The sequence below is a fragment of the Malus domestica genome, chromosome 04 (genome assembly GCF_042453785.1).
Source record: "Malus domestica chromosome 04, GDT2T_hap1".
NCBI classification, from domain to species: domain Eukaryota; kingdom Viridiplantae; phylum Streptophyta; class Magnoliopsida; order Rosales; family Rosaceae; genus Malus; species Malus domestica.
The window spans coordinates 15,081,925-15,094,487 of NC_091664.1; positions in this window are offsets into that span (position 1 = coordinate 15,081,925).

A 12,563-nucleotide genomic window follows, 5' to 3' on the forward strand; every position below is an offset into this window, starting at 1 on the left:
TCTTGCAGGAACCTCTCCTTTATGAACTAATCGTTCATAAAACTAAATTGAACCTGTGGTTTCATATTTAGTGCCTTTGAAACCTGAAGTTTTCATTCAAAACTTACTACATGAAACCTATAGCTTTCATGCATAAACTAAACCAATACATGTCTATAGAACCCAAAAGTTCTACAATGTATCTCTATGGATTACCATATGACTAACCACGTTTTTGTTGTACCCTCTATTGTTGGAAATGTGTCCTAAAACCAATCATATGATGATACTTTACGGACATTAAGTTGTTTGAAGTCGTCTCATATAAATGTTATACGCTTAAACGATAAGTCCAAGGAATATGTAATTGGGAGAATGTGATCTAAAGAAGTTAGATTCATGAGACCATTCTCTTTCGTAAACATATCTTAAACGTTCCTGATCATAGGATTGCCAATTGGGCATTGACAGTCCATTAAGATCAGTACGTGCTATGTCTTCTCTTAGGGAGAATGACTGGTCTCGAGTCATTGGTGTGACTCACACCAAGACAAGCATGTAGGTGCTCAATAGAGAATGAGTCCACTAAACACGATCAACAAGGAGTTCTCATACTCATGTCACATGAGAACTCATGGTTGGGATAATGCAAAGTAGTCATTTGACCTGAGGCATCATAGTTGTCTTGTGGTTAGGTCATTGATCTTTGACTATGTCAAAGTCACTCTGTCAGAGGGTGTCCACGGCATAGTTGGGGTTAAGCCACTTAGCCATGGAGGCAAGTGAATGCGCAACAAGGGATCTTTAACCTTTAAACCGTTTGAGGGAGAATACTCTATGATATGATTAAGAATCTCTGGCCAGAGTATGAATGAGATTTAGGAAATCGTTCCAAATCACATTCAAGGTAATCATATAAGTAAGAGAATCACATTGGATAGTAGACATGAATAAACTATCAAACCAAACAATGTGGTCAAGAGTATTGTATTAGAAAAAGACTGTATTGCATTGTAATCCTAAACTGAATAGGTTCTCCACCTCTTCTGATTAGCTTGGGTAACCATGACATACTGCTAGGTGTCACTCATGGTTTGTGGAAGCCCTAAACGTGTATAATCACTAAAGGGATAATTGAAAGTAAGTTTCAATTCACAATTGATTTGAAAGAGTTCTAATCGCCCACTGCCTCGCTAAAAGGAACCTAATGGATCGTACACCGTGTAAGGTAGAGATTGAAGAAACAACGGAGATGAGTAAGGATAATTAAATGGTTTAATTATTTATGGCAAGGATTAATTAATATGTTAATTAATCAAACGAATAAAGTTCGTTAAAGACCTCGGGTTAGTTTTGGGCCTCAAGGCCCAATGGGCTTCGAACGTCAAGCCCATTGACTTAAGTTGTATGACAACTTAATGACTAATAATTCACAAAGGCCCAAACAGCCCAATAGAACCCTATGGCAGGCCATATTAATAAAGGAGTGGGTTTTGGACTTATTACAAGTTTGCCACTCCAATGAAGGTAGGTATAAATGTGACTTTATAGCCTTTTCTTCATTAGGGTTTTTTTGGAGAAAAGATGAGAACACAATGTCTCTCCCTTTCTCTCTAGGAGGCCGGCCCCCTTGGAGGAGATTAGCTAGCAATCTTCCTTCCTCCAAGGTCACTCATCTCTTCTTCGAGTCTCTCCTTGGTGTGGAAAATTAGAGGTTCTTAACTTTGGGAACTTGGAAAATCCTTTCAACCATCCTCATCCAAGAAATCCATGGAGCTAAGAAGCAAGGAATGAAGGCCCTCTCCTTGGGTGATTAGCCTTTGCTTGTGCAAAGAGAAATCAACAAAGGTATAAGATTTCTCAACTCACTTTGTTCTTGAGTTGAGTCTTGGTTCACCCTTCTACTAGGCTTTGAATTTCATGGGTAATGTTTTGTTTTTAAGTGCATACAAGCATGATTCCGCCTTTAATTGTTAATTGCAGGCCATAGATGTTGCTCAAATGAACATTTTTTCACAAAATTTCCTTCAAGTGGTATCAAAGCCTAGGTCTAGTAGTAGGTGAATCCTTTTGGGTTTTGTATTTTCATAGTTTATAATTTGAATGTTGTAATTGTTACAAGCTTTATTCTTGCTTCTTTGAATGTAAATTTTGCTAGAAAATTTGCCATCTCAAATGTTGTAGATGTAGTTCATATGAGCATGAATTTTGGAACTAAAATTTGGTGCCATGTTTTTGGGGAAATTCGGCCAAATCCAAATGGTGGATTTTTGGGTTCATGTTTGTCTTGTTAAAAGTGTTTTAAAGTGACATTAGGAACCCCTAAGTACCCTAGTATGGTAATATGTTTTTTCCCTTAAGTTTGAGAGTTTTGGGGGTGTCTTTGGGTGAAAAATGTTCATGGAGCTCCTATGAGTTTTCATGGATGTTCTTCATTGTTCTTGTTATGTTCTAACCAAGAACAAAAAGGCTTGGTGTTTTGATTCAAAGTGTTTGATGTTTTTCTTAAAGTTTTGTTTATGGTGGTTGGTGTGACTTTATTGTAATAAATGGTATGACATGATTTGTCCTTTTTTCAATCAACACCATACCAATCACTTACACCTTTTCATTGTTTCAAGGAACCATGTTTTATGGAAATCACTTTTTCAAACCTACCCATCACCTTTCACTTTTGTTGAAAAATTCAAAAGTTTTATGACACCATCTCTCATCCAAAACCGGCCACTCTATTAAATAGGATACTTTTGGGCTTTTTATGTAATTACATAAAGTTTTGATACTTTTGTGTATTTGTACTTTGACCCGAAAGTTTACGGTTTTACGTAAAGGCCCAAAATCACTAAAGGACAAATTGTTTTGCTCCTTTAATGAAGTTTTTGCATTTGTTGAAATTTTTGGGTTCTAGTTGTAATTACATGAAGTAGTGGACTTTTGTGTTTTTACAAAGGGACCTCAAAAGTTTATGTTTTGCAATATAGCCCAATGGTTGAGGTTATTGCTTTTCGGCCCAAATTAGTTAAGAACAAAATAGTTTTGTATCTTTAAATGAGAATTGGATTTTCATTTCATTTAGCTCCATTTAAATCAATTCTACGGAAACAAAAACCAAATGAAAATGTTGCATTCAAGTTCAATTAGTTAAAGCGTTAATTAATTAAAGAAAGGGTGATTATGAACCTAAGCCTACGATAATTGAGCTATGTGAAAGGCCGTCTCAAATTTGTTTGAACCATGGGAATGTGTAGATTAGATTTTGGTTGTAATTTGATATGATCAAATATTGTAAAAGAGTGTAAGGTCTTCTTTACTTTAAAGTAATTTGTTTTGATCAAATGTTATAAAAGAGCATAAGCTCTTCTTTACTTTGAAGTACTTCTTTCTTGCTTTATTTGATATGCATGAAAATGAAGTAGAGGGTCCAACGTCCAATAAGAAAACACGCCTTAATGTGATATAACACGTAACTAAAATCAATCACCATCCCTAGACCGAGATTCAACACTAGGCTCGTGTTGGATCGAATCAAAGGTTCATAGTCATCCTAAGGCCCTAAGGCAACTATATAGTCCATTAATGAATGCAAACCTTATGTTAGTAGTACCATATACTCTTGCTTTAAAAACCGTTTTACAAGCATAGTGGGAGTATCATATACAACTAAATCAATCAAATGGACCAATAGTTGTAATAGGACCAAATTGTTTTAATAAGATTAAAATGCATGCTTATGTGTGATGAGACCTAAAACCCTCAACCAAACCATTATGAAGTTGATAAGCATGAGAGTGCTTTGAACACTCTTTCGTAGCCTTCCACCGTGATAGGCTCTGATTGTTTATGACTCGTACACCAACTTCACCCTATCATGGGGGAGTACAAAGTGCGTGCTTACACTTAAAAGGAGTTCTATATGCATACATGATGTTGTAAAGGTAGGCAACGAGAATGATCAACATCATATCATTGTGAGGTTGTTCTTGATGAAGGAAATTTTTTGTCCTAGCTAAGAACAAGTAAGAACATTTGAATACATATGCAAACTATTAACACATTAAAGTAGGCATGCATTCAAAAACAATTCATAAAACCCATGACTTTCAAAGCCTAGTATATGGTGAACCAAAAGACTCTTTAACAACATTAAAGAGAATTAAGAATTTAGAGATTCTTTACCCTTGAAGCTCATCCTTGTTTACACAAGGGATTCACCCAAGTGGAGGGCCTTCAAGTCAAAAGCTTGATGTCTCTAAGTCTCCACACCAAGGATGAAGTGTGAAGATGAAATGGATGACTTAGAAAAGAAAAGATTGCTAGCTAATTCCCCTCTAAGTGGTCGGCCTCTTTAGAGAAATAGAGAGAAAGTGTTTCACCTCATTTCACCAAGAAAAACCCTAAAAAAGAAATAAAGCTATAAAGTTGATTTTATACTTCATTTCAAGTGAGTGGCAAACTTGTAATTAATCCAAATTTGCAACCCCTCACCCTATGGCCGGCCTTACCTTGTTATTGGGCTAATTTGCTCATTTTGTTTTAGTTTTCATACAACTTAAACATAATGGGCCTTGTGGACCAAAACGCTTTTGGGCCCCGAAGCCCAAAACCAACTTAAAAGCCTAATACGAACATTTCGTATAATTAATTAACTAATTAATTAATCTTGACCATTTTTCAATTAAACAATTTAATTGCATATCCATCTTATTTATTTCTTCACTATCATCCTTACTCGGTGTACGATCCATTAGGTTCCATTCAGCGAGGTAGTGGGCGATTGTTACTCTTAACGATCGATTGTGAATTGAAACCACATTTCAATTCTCCCTTAAAATTAGTGTTTGCTAATCATTAGGGCTTCCACAAACCATGAGTGACACCTAGCAGTATGTCATGGTTACCCAAGCTAAGTAGAATTGGTTGGAGAACCTATCCAGTTACAACTACAATGCAATACGGTCATTCTCTAATACAATACTCTTAATCACATTGTTTAAGTGATAGTTTGTTTCATGTCTACTATCCAATGTGATACTTCTCTATATGATTCAATTGAACATGATTTGGAACAAACTTCCTAAGTCATATTCATATGCTTTGGCCAAAGACTCCTGAATCATATCTTAGAGTATTCTCCTTCCACCATGGAAGGTTAGAGATCCCTTGTTGTACATTCATATGCCTACATGACTAGATAGCTTGATCCCAACAATGTCGTGGACACTCCAATGGAATGCCATTTAACATGATCAAAGATCAAGGACCTAACCATTAGACATCTATGATGCCTCAGGTCAAAGGACTACTTTGCATATTGCAACTATCGAGTTCTTACATGACATGTATGTTTGAACTCTCTTTTGATCGTTGTTCAGTGTACTCGATTACTCTTTCGAGCACCTATGTGTTTATCTTAGTGTCCAACACTAAATGACTTGAAACTTGTCATACTCGCGCTTGAGTCGACATAACACATACTAACCTTAGCGGATTGTCAATGCCCAATTGGCAATCCTATGGCTAGGAACGTTTTAGGAATGAACATAAGAGAAAGGTCTCGTTAATCTAACTTACTTAAATCACTTATCTCTTAGATCAAATACATTCCTTGGATTCCCTTATTGCTTACACACAAGATACAATAAATAGTGATTAACAATAAGCTTTGCCCTTCATTAAACATATAAAAGTTTAATACATTAAGTATTCCAAAAGCTATTACATCAAATGAGTGGCTTTGTGGGCATACTTCCAACACTTGAACCCCTACTCGAACTTGCATGGTGGGAATGACTTAACTAAGTGCAATGGAGCCAACATCATATCATTGTAAGGCTTCATTCTCTAGAAGCCAAATAAGATGGGTACTTGCAAGAGATGCAAATGAGTAAGCGTACTCTCTCATTATTATTGATGCTAGCCAGCATCACATCATTGTGAGGTGGGCTTGGTAATGGTGAGTCTCCCATACCCTACTAAGAGTTTCCTCCAAAACTCTCGAATTCCGATGAGGGATATGGAATTTGCCAAAAATAATGGGTGGTGCTATTTGATTTAAAGACCCAGATCAAATGGCTTAAAATCAATCAATTTATATTCGTTATGTATTTGTTTACCAATATATTTGCAAACGCTATCCAAAACTTGACAAAGAAAAGCCGAATGCTTTAGTTTCCAGACTTGGTACCACAATCCCATAGATTGTCTTAAATTGATTGTATATGTACCTAAGTAGTCTCATCCTCACAATCTTCCTATTGATAATGTATCATTGGAAGAACATGTTAGATAAGTCTATCATAAAGAGGACAACACAAAGAACCAATGCTTATTCCTTCATTATATGAACAAAGGAACTTATGAAGATTAGCATAAAGACAAGGACACTTTTAGTGTCATAGTTCTTCACTTACAAATCGTTGTATGAAGAAATAAGAGTTGCTTTGAACAACCCTTAGTTAACGCAAACACTAGTGCTTGTTTCTTTGTTAAATGAACAAAGAACTTAAGAAGTAAGCACAAGGGCATGGACACTTTATGTGCCATGATTCTTCACTTACAAATTGTTGTATGAAGAAATGAGAGTTGCCTTGAACAACTCTTGAAAGTTTGTAATTATGTTTAGAACATAATGGTTGGTTGACAAAAATAGTCCATCAACATGGACTTATGATAATTTTGAATCATTGAGTGTTGAAGTGTTAAACCACTTCACGAGACGGAAACTAGGCAAGGACTTCACTTTTGTGTCCCTATCTAAATGGTTCACTAAGTTTATTGTAAACTATATAGTGAACAATAATCACACGCTCTCCAAATTGTTTGATGTGTATAACACAATTGAAATGAGTTTCATGAGAGATAGTGGGAGTTTAGGGACCATGACTATTGTAGTTAAAGGAGAAGTCAAATGAAGAAGGCGAAATAACTCCAAGGGAACAAACTTTCTTTATGAAATGATGGACATTGGAAAGGGTATTTGCAAGAAATGTCTTGCAAGTGTCAAGAACACACCTTTCGAAGGTGTTGTAAATTGTTCTTGAATAGTTCAAAACAGTTGGTTCTTCTACTTGAATGCTTGATTCCGTATTAGTAACTATGTTTTACAATCGTTGCAAAAGTGTGGCTAATAAGAAGTAGAAGATTAATGAGAGAAGAGAAAGTACTTCACATTCGGAACGTGATTCAAATGTAGATCTATGCGAAAGCAGGTAATACTTACTTCCTCATATGAACTACCAAAGAAAATGGAAAAACAAAGATTGTCTTTACATTCCAATTGAATAAAGGAACTTAATTCCGTATGAGAAATGGATAAATGTTATGTTTGACAAAACATTGTTCTTTATTAATGAATAATTAGATTATTGTAATCTAATTGATTATCTCTATAGTAGAGATGATATGGTAGTGTTAACTGTTTAGAATATAACGATGCTTAAAACCCAAAAGGTTGCAAGGTAGTGACTAATCCCAACTGAGTTGTGATACCTCTATAACATAAATTACGAGTTGGTCATAGATGGATGCTTTGGATCATTAGATCCGGATCCAATGCCTTCTTGTTAAAATTGTATAGAGGCAAAATGTTTGAATCTTTATTCTTTTGGAAAGGAAGAAAGAATCACAAAGTTGTTGAGGCTAATTCACTTAGATGTTAGTGGCACTTGTCCACAACATAATACTACTCATGTTGTATGACATTCACCGAAGATCGCTCTCGCTTGGACTATCATTTATTTTGAATAAACACAAGTCCGAATACTTTGCAAAAGGTTTCAAAGAATTCAAGAATGTAAGTTGATGAGTAAGACGTCTAAAGTATTTACCTCCTTAGATTTAATCCAAGGAAAGGTAACACTTTAGAACAGTTTCCTTGAAAGATATCAAGGAAAGAAGCATCATAAGATAATGGATTTCTTCATAAGGAGAAGAACGAACTTGAATAAGATTTAGTTTGTTGGATGTTATCAAGTACCCATATATAGGATATATACTTCTAAGACAATATGATTGTCAATTAGAAGATCTTCCAAAATTTTCATGACTCCATAGGATGTAGTTGGAAAGAAAGATAAGTCTTAATCGTGTTAAGATTTGGGGTTGTGTGCTAATAAGCAATATTTGTTTGAGAATTATCTTGTGGATATCCTTAAATTAATCTTTGGATATCACTTCTATAAACCAACTAACAAATATTGTTTTGTTGGGTAGTTCATTGTAATCCTACAATATGATTTGCCTAAGCACAAATGAACAAGAGATAGAACTCAAAGAATTGGTTCTTTGAGAGACAAGATGATAATCAACAAATATAACAACCTAGTTCCTAAACCACAAGCTTCAAGGTAGTTGAATGGTTTGAACTTCATGACTATGTCATAGAGTTACACCTCTTAATTCGAAAGAAATAAGAATGAAAATCCTTATGACTACATTGAGTGTATATACAACATATACTCAAGGACATGGTAAAGTACCATTTGACCCGAAATAATGAAACCTTCATCGCTAATTGGTAGCTTAAGGTGACTACAATCAAAGAGAATGGTTGACTTGGAAGAAACCATCTTTGACATAGTCTTGGTTTCAATTAATTCAAAGATTGCTAGCTACAACTAAATGGTGATTCAATGTTTGGACATAATATGGGTTTCCGAAACCATTATTAAGATAGTCTTGATAATATATGTCTGAAACTATGAATCACAAGACATGTAAGTTGTAGAAATCCATCCATCATGAATCTTAGCAAGCTAGTGGGATCTATAAGCGTCTTATGAGAGAAAGATCAAATCGTTTGATTTCTCATAAAGATGTAAATGAATCTTTTGTTTACTAGGTTTACAAGAGATTAGTGGGAGTTAATCATGTTCCTAAATTTGAATATATATATATATATATACACACACACACATATATGATATATTAATTTTGGAAATGAAAAGAATACTTCTTCGTTAAAGTTATGACTTTAAACATTCTATAACGATAAAATGTATATGGGAGACATAGTCTATAAACATGGGATGGAAATCTATAATGATAGATTTCAGGATATAATTGGATTATATCAAGCCCTAATGATAGACAAAAGATGCTAGGAAGTTTCTCATATGATGATAAACTTCAATCAGAAGGACAACTCTAGTGAGACTAGGAAGTTGCTCTTCTCAAAGGGAACGTACCCTTTTGACTCCTAAAGAAACATAATGCATAAATAGAATCCTTTATGCATACGCAGAAAGGTGATTTATGTATTTCATATTGTATGAAAAACATTGATATGAGTTATACCTAGAACGGTACAAGACGATATCAGTGCAAGCCCAAGATCAGAACCATGGCAACTGTCAAGTGAGTCCTTAAGTATTTAAGAAATACTAAAGGATATATTCCTCAAAGAATGAGGAAGAATTAGAGTAACGTAATGGAAGCGTAAATGTATTAGATTATGACTCTAATCCATCATTGGATGTTTCTTCATTATGAATGAAGAGATAATCAGATATCTTTTTATTATAACTAAAGAGATATTTGGATGGAAACATTAAAAGTAATGACTTTAGTGTGTTCCATTTTGAATGCAAAATATATTGCCATATAGAAGCTTACAACAATGTTGTTTGGATGGGAAAGTTCATTTATGAACTCTCTATTCGGCTCCAACCAGAAAGTGTCTCCAGTGTACCGACACTATGACACTAATGGGGCAATACCTCAAGCAAGGGAATCAAGGTCTTATCAAGATCCGAACTTAAATGAGAGACTAAACCACTTGATTAAGAATCATGTATAATGGTGACGTCATTATTCTCAAGGTTGCTTCTATGGTTAACATATAGATATCTATTGTCTAGGCCTACTACTCAGCCATTTTTGAAATGACTACAGAAGAGGTATCATCACTGATGACCAAGCTGATTGGCTCTAGTGCAAGTGGGAGATTGTTGGAAATGTGCCCTAAAACCAATCATATGATGATACTTTATGGACATTTCACATGTTAAACTAATATAGTTTAATATAAAGGGAAAAGATTATTGTTTGAAGCCGTCTCATATAAATGTTATACGCTTAAATGACAAGTCCAAGGAATATGTAATTAGGAGAATGCGATCTAAAGAAGTTAGATTCATGAGACCATTCTTTTTCGTATACATATCCTAAACGTTCCTGATCATAGGATTACCAATTGGGCATTGACAGTCATGTAGGTGCTCAATAGAGAATGAGTCCACTGAACACGATCAACAAGGAGTTTTCATACTCATGTCACGTGAGAACTCATGGTTAGGATAATGCAAAGTAGTCATTTGACCTAAGGTATCATAGTTGTCTTTTGGTTAGGTCCTTGATCTTTCACTATGTCAAAGTCAGTCCGTCAGAGGGTGTCCACGACATAGTTGGGGTTAAGCCACTTAGCCATGGAGGCAAGTGAATGCGCAACAAGGGATCTTTAACCTTTAAACTGTTTGAGGGAGAATACTTTATGATATGATTAAGAATCTCTAACCAGAGTATGAATGAGATTTAGGAAATCGTTCCAAATCACATTCAAGGTGATCATATAAGTAAGAGAATCACATTGGATAGTAGACATGAATAAACTATCAAACCAAACAATGTGGTCAAGAGTATTGTATTAGAGAAAGACTGTATTGCATTGCAATCCTAAACTGAATAGGTTATCCACCTCCTCTGATTAGCTTGGGTAACCATGACATACTGCTAGGTGTCACTCATGGTTTGTGGAAGCCCTAAACGTGTATAATCACTAAAGGGAGAATTGAAAGTAAGTTTCAATTCACAATCGATTTGAAAGAGTTCTAATCGCCCATTGCCTCGCTAAAAGGAACCTAATGGATCGTACACCATGTAAGGTAAAGATTGAAGAAACAATTGAGATGAGTAAGGATAATTAAATGGTTTAATTATTTATGGCAAGGATTAATTAATATGTTAATTAATCAAACGAATAAAGTTCGTTAAAGACCTCGGGTTAGTTTGGGCCTCAAGGCCCAATGGGCTTCGAACGTCAAGCCCATTGACTTAAGTTGTATGACAACTTAATGACTAATAATACACAAAGGCCCAAACAGCCCAATAAAACCCTATGGCCAGCCATATTGATAAAGGAGTGGGTTTTGAACTTATTACAAGTTTGACACTCCAATGAAGGTAGGTATAAATGTGAATTTATAGCCTTTTCTTCATTAGGGTTTTTTTAGAGAAAAGATGAGAACACAATGTCTCTCCCTTTCTCTCTAGGAGGCCGGCCCCCTTGGAGGTGATTAGCTAGCAATCTTCCTTCCTCCAAGGTCACTCATCTCTTCTTCGAGTCTCTCCTTAGTATGGAAAATTAGAGGTTCTCAACTTTGGGAACTTAGAGAATCCTTTCAACCATCCTCATCCAAGAAATCCATGGAGTTAAGAAGCAAGGAATGAAGGCCCTCTCCTTGGGAGATTAGCCTTTACTTATGCAAAGAGGAATCAACAAAGGTATAAGATTTCTCAATTCACTTTGTTCTTGAGTTGAGTCTTGGTTCACCCTTCTACTAGGCTTTGAATTTCATGGGTACTGTTTTGTTTTTTAGTGCATACAAGCATGATTCCGCCTTTAATTGTTAATTGCATGCCATAGATGTTGCTCAAATGAACATGTTTTTCACAAAATTTCCTTCATCTATTTTAGGTACATGTCGAACTTGAACAAACTTGATTTCACCGCTCTAGAAGTATCTAGAAGAAACTACCTGAAGTGGGTTCAAGACGTGAAGCTTCATCTTACTGCAAAAAGGTATTAGAGCCATCATCGAGGCACCTACCAACGACAAACCTGTCGACGAAGCTCAAAAAGCTAATGCAATGATCTTCATTAAATACACATCCATGATGCATTGCAGACCGAGTACCTCACTGAAGAGGACCCACGCACCATCTGGCTTGCTTTGGCTAACCGTTTCGATCATCAGTGTAGTATCCCACATTGGCGGGGTTAGGGTTGGTCCCTAACCTTATATGTACATGCCCCTCTCTTCCTAGCATGACGCGTTTTGGGTAGTGAGGTTGTCTTGCCCAGGAAAACATCTATGAGGGCGTGGTGGAAAGCGACAATATCGTGCTACGACCGAGTCGTAATGTTACAATCAGAAAGACATTTACTTGCATGAAGTAAGACACAACTGGCAGCATTTACGCTTCTAAGACTTTAAGTCCGTGAATGAATACAATTCTGAAGTTTATAGAATCCGATCACTGCTAAAGTACTGTAAAGTGGAATTAACCGAATCAGATCTCTTAGACAAGACCTATTCGACCTTCCATGCCGCCAATATTGTCCTGCAGCAACAATATAGGGCATAGAAGTTCACCAAATTTTCAGATTTGTTCTCTGTTTTACTTCTCGCTAAAAAGCAGAACCAGTTTTTGATAAAGAATCATCAAGCTCGACCCATTGGCTCGAACGCCATTCCTGAAGCGTATGCAAACAATTCTAATAACCACAAATGACGTAAAAATCATCATGGTCGTGGCAATGGGTGGCAAGCCCCACCACGGGCCCAAGGTCAACAGAGTCAAGGCCC